Genomic DNA, 5,043 nt, shown 5'->3' with positions numbered 1-5,043 from the left:
CATGATGGGAGCCTAGCATAGCTGTCCTCTGAGAGGCTCCACCCAGCAGTGTATTGAAACAGATGCTGAGACTCACAGCCAAACATTGGGCACAGAGCAGGGAGTCTTGTAGAAGAGTCGGGGGAAGGGTAGAAGGATCTGGAGGGGACAGGAGCTCCACAAAAAGACCAACAGAGACAACCAACCTGGGCCCAGGGAGGCTTGCAGAGACTGATGCACCAACCAATCAAGGGCCATGAATGGACTGGACGTAGGCCACCTATACATATGTACTTAATGGGCAGCTTGGCCTTAATGTGGGTACCCAAGAAAGGGGAGTGAGGTTATCTCTGACATGGACTTTGTTGCCTGCTTTTCAATTACTTCCTCCTGGTGGGGCTGCCTTACCAGGTCACCATGAAAAAGGATGTACTCATTCCTGATGTGACTTGATGTGCTGGGGTGGGTTAATGTGGAAGTTCCCCTTCTCTGAGGGGTAGGGAACAGGGGATAGGGAAAAGAAGGAGAAATGATGGAACCAAGAGGAGAGGATGAAGGGAGTTATGAATGGAATATAAAGTGAATAAATAAATACATAATATATATATATATTTAAAAAGTAGCTGAGCTGCATTTACATTTATTGACAATAGTACAATTGACTTGTTTATTCCTTTATTGATTGCACCCAGGAGTCTGACTTTCCTGTTTAGTACATGTGGACAGTGAGGATTCCAGGGGTCATGTAAGTTATTGTAATAGTTAGTCTCCATTGTCACCTTAACAATTTAAAACCACCTGGGAGACTGGTAAGGTATACTTCGTGGTTTGTCTTTAAGGGTATCTTGAGAGAGGATTTACAGAGGAGAAAAGACTGCCCCTAAATGTGAGTGCCTCTATCTCTGTGGGGCATGAGCCATAGGAGAGTGAAAGGCAAAGAAAGAGGAACACAATTGCGTGCAGGCATTTCTTTCTGTTGCTTCCTAGCCCACTCTGCTAAAAACTAGGCCAACCCTCCAAGCTTTCCTCTTCAGAATAGACTGTGACCTCTCAAGCATGAGGCAAAATAAATTCTCATCCCTGAACTTTTTATGAATTATTAATTAATTAGTTAATCAATTAACTTATTCATTCTACATCCTGATCGTAGCCCCCTCCCTCCTTTCTTCCTGGTCTCATTCTCCCTCCCTCTTCTCCCTTCCCTTGCTCATCCCCAACCTACCCCAGCACATCAAGTTGAATCAGACTGAGTGCATCCTCTTTCCCTGTGGCTTGGTGATAAGGCCCCATTAGGGGGAAGTGATCAAAAAGCAGGCAACAGAGTCCATGCAAGAGACAGCCTAGTAAGGAGCGTGGGGGCTGTTCCTGAACTTGCTTTTTGGTCAGATTGTTTTATACAGTGAAAAGGAGTTATGCATCAAAAACTATTATCAATTAAATTATGATCTTTTAAATGCTTTTTGACCCTCTGAAGCTATTCCCCAATGGCTCACCAAATACTTTGAGATTAATGTTTGTATTACTCCACAGAGAGAAATCACTTCCATAGGAGGCTTGTCTGAGAAAATTTTACAGCAAGCTTCCCTGAGTCTTGTAGGGATGAGAACAGCCTGAGCATAGTCTCCAGTCAAGGGTAGAGTGTATTTGAGGTTCATACATATTTATATCAGGTAACATATTAGCGTAAATGTCAGATATTTTTGTCCCCTTCTTCCTCCCACTAAGGTAACAAACAGAATAGAGAAGCAAATGATGCATGAAACAAAAGGAATTATTTTTTCCACTGTGAAAGCTTTTAAGTTTGCAAACATCCTGCCACCTAATAGAGGAGGTCATAAAGTGAGCATGTTGCATTATCTTCACAGAATTACTACAAGGTTTTATGAGAGCTTTTCTTGGAGTTTAGCTTTTGATATTTCACTCAATCTCATTCTGAAACCTACCTATGATTCATTCTACATCTATATTAGCCTCTTTTTTTTTCCTTTTGCTACCAAACACCTGAACAAATGGCAATTTCAGAGAAGGAGGATTTATTTTAGCTCACAGTTTGAGAGGATAGAATCCATCAAGGAGGAAAGGTGTTTTAGGGTGGGAGCAGCTCACAGCTGTAAGCGTGGGAACCTGTTCATTTATATCAAGGCAGATCAAGAAGAGATGGGATAAACTGGGTTCAGGCAATAAAATCTCAACCTGCCTCCCAGGGACCTACTTTCTTCTTTTTGTTGGGGGTGGGGAATTCAAGGTATGATCATCTTATTTGTTACTCTTGAAGACTTATTTTTGATTGTACTCAGAAGTAGAAGCTCTCAGTGAGGACAGCCTACATCTCTTGGCAACCTGTTCTTGGCACTTTTCTTTGGCTTCCTTCATTCTCTTAGCCAAAAGCTTAGCATATTCTGCTAAACTTTTCTCTTAGTACGTTGTTTCTTCAGAGCAGAATGTCAGTGTTTGTGTTGCACGACACATGGAGTGAGAAGACGCTGAATCTTGGGTGCTTTCATACTGGTCTTCTTACCTTCTTTGTTTAAGGGCTTTGTGACAACATGTTGGCAGACATCATCTTCTCATCTTCTTTAGAGAGAGTAAAGAGCTTTTGTGTTCTACTAGCTCTTTTAGGTCCCAGCCGATGAGGCACAGGAGTGTCTATCAGTCCAGGAATATCACCCCCCTCCTTTTTCAAACAATAACCAAGTTGACATCCACAATGCATCCATTACTCACTTGCTTCCTCTCTCCAGTTCTCCTTGGTTTATAGCAAGAATGTCCCTCAGTCAACAGCAGGTGTATTCCGCCATGGGTCAAAACACCTTGCTTCATGGGAAAACCTTGTTTGTTGTTCCCACCACTGATCCAGAGCACATAACTCTTTCACTCTTCACCCAGGGCATCAGCAGCTACTTCTGTGGCCATGTGCTTCTCATAGAATGTGTGAAGCTTGTACTCATTGTCCATTTCAATGAGTTTCTGACAGCCAGTGGCAGGGAAGGAGATAGTCTACTTCATCTTGACACAGCCAACCGCCTAGGAGACACCATGAAAAAGAGCAGGAGCTATTTTCTTTAGTTGGGATTCGCTCCCCAACTTTCCAAAACAGTGCCACCACTGGGGCCCAAGTGTTCAAACATGAGCCTGGTGGATGCATTTTATTTATAAACTGATAACATCTTCAAAAATGTTTAACTGTGTCTCAACACGGTGAAGAATAAAGAATGAACATAGATTTCCAAGGTTATCCTTAAGACAAGATGATGACTATTATGTGTGTGTGTTGTGCATGTGTGCACATCTAGAGGCTAGTGGCAGCCTCTAGAGTATTATTTAGAGCATCCTGCACCTTACATTTTTGAGGCAGGGTCCCTCAGTGACATGTAACTCACTCAGTAGGCTAGGCTGGCCAGCCATCAAGCCCCAGCATCCTTCTGATTCCACCCCTCCTCCTCCAGTGTTGGGATTACAAAATAACACCACCACTAGGCTACGTGAGTTCTGGAGACTGAACTCAGGTCCACATACTTGAATGGTGAAGCTTTACCAATTGAGCCACCTCCCCAGCCCAACAATTGCTTTTTTTGAAAGATACCTTAATATTTTCGGAAGGGAGTTTTAATTTAAGTTGAAGGCGTGGCGCTTACCTACATGATGTGTGTTTGTCATCCAAAGGTCTGTCCTTAGTCCTTCTAAAAACAATGTTAGGCTCAGACATGAACACATCAATAACTCCAAAACATTCTCTGGATGTGCGGAATACTACCCTACACAATCATGATGGACCTGGGTCCCTGCCATCTGTAACTCTGTCTGAAGTGCTTGGTCCTGGGCACCCTGCCAGGCGATGGAGAGAAAATAGGAAAGGGATTGTGCAGGAGGATTCCTTAAGCTCAGCCCACCAGGCAGAGGCTAATTGAATGGCTTTGACATACTACACAGGAAGGGGACACTGAGTTCTCACAGGTAGAGATTGTCCAACTACACACTTTGATTGAATCTCATCTTGGGTCTTGACATCCCCACAGTAAAATTACTGTTAATTTAATTTAAAATGCCCCTTACTTTTTGAATCAGGGTATTGTTAGATAGTCCACACCTTCTTAAAACTCACCATCCTCCTGCCTCAGCCTCCTGAATGCTGGAATCCTATGCATGTGGCATCATATCCCACCATCTCTTTTAACATTAAGAGAAGTCAATATATTTCTTAAAATTGAAAACCATAGTCACTTATAATTTCCCCACAGTCATCTTCCCTAGATGTCACAAAAAGTCTGTATGTTTTATGTCTTTCTAAAATGAGTTTTGTCTCATCTTAAAGAGAATAGCTTAATTATCTTTTCCTCCTTTTCTGGATGGAGCTGAGGACCGGGGAGGAGTCATGCGTCACTGTGTCTTTGGAGTGCATCTAAGAGGGTTGCACTGTGTTCATCCCTGGTTATCACTGGATATTACTGAGAATTTCTGCTCAAAGACCTCTTGAAGCACGGATTTTAATCTGCTATTGATTGTTTTGCAGAAAAAAACTTCCTAGACTATTACTTGAGAACACATGCCTCTTTATTGAAATCCTTGAACAATTTAATTTCCACCCAAACTAAAGTATATTTTCTTTGTGATAGGGGCCTGCAAGAGCTTGTTTGTTCCCGAAGCAGCTGTGCATGGAGACAAGAGGATTCTAGAAAGTGCATTCTAATCCACAGTGTTGGTTCAGTTTTAACAGGGATTTTCATGGGTGTTGCCAGGCAGACACGTGCACTCACCTACCCTATTCTCCAGTTGACATTAGCTGCAACTTGTCAACATTCATTTTCTGTCTTCAAGAATTTTCTCACTCTGTTCTCTTTTCCTTCATTGTCTTTCTTTCTTTTAAAACTCTTTTCATTTCTTAATGTGTATAGGTATTTGCCCACATGTATGTTTATGTACCATTTATATGCCTGGTGCCCAAGGTTACTAGAAGAGGGAGTCAGTTCCCCTGGAACTGTAAGTAAATATGGCTATGAGCTACCACGGTGTTCTGGGAATCAAATCCTGGTCCTCTGGAGGAGCAGACTGTGCTCATAACCACTG

At 42.5% G+C, this 5,043-nt stretch overlaps 1 pseudogene; it reads right to left on the bottom strand.

The window, feature by feature from the left end:
* Positions 1 to 2,256: 2,256 nt before the first annotated feature.
* Positions 2,257 to 2,985, bottom strand: LOC110550764 (small ribosomal subunit protein eS6-like; annotated as a pseudogene).
* Between the last annotated feature and the right edge of the window lie 2,058 nt (positions 2,986 to 5,043).

The sequence above is a fragment of the Meriones unguiculatus genome, chromosome 4, assembly GCF_030254825.1.
Source record: "Meriones unguiculatus strain TT.TT164.6M chromosome 4, Bangor_MerUng_6.1, whole genome shotgun sequence".
Taxonomy (NCBI): domain Eukaryota; kingdom Metazoa; phylum Chordata; class Mammalia; order Rodentia; family Muridae; genus Meriones; species Meriones unguiculatus.
This window is presented reverse-complemented; position numbering and strand designations above follow the sequence as displayed.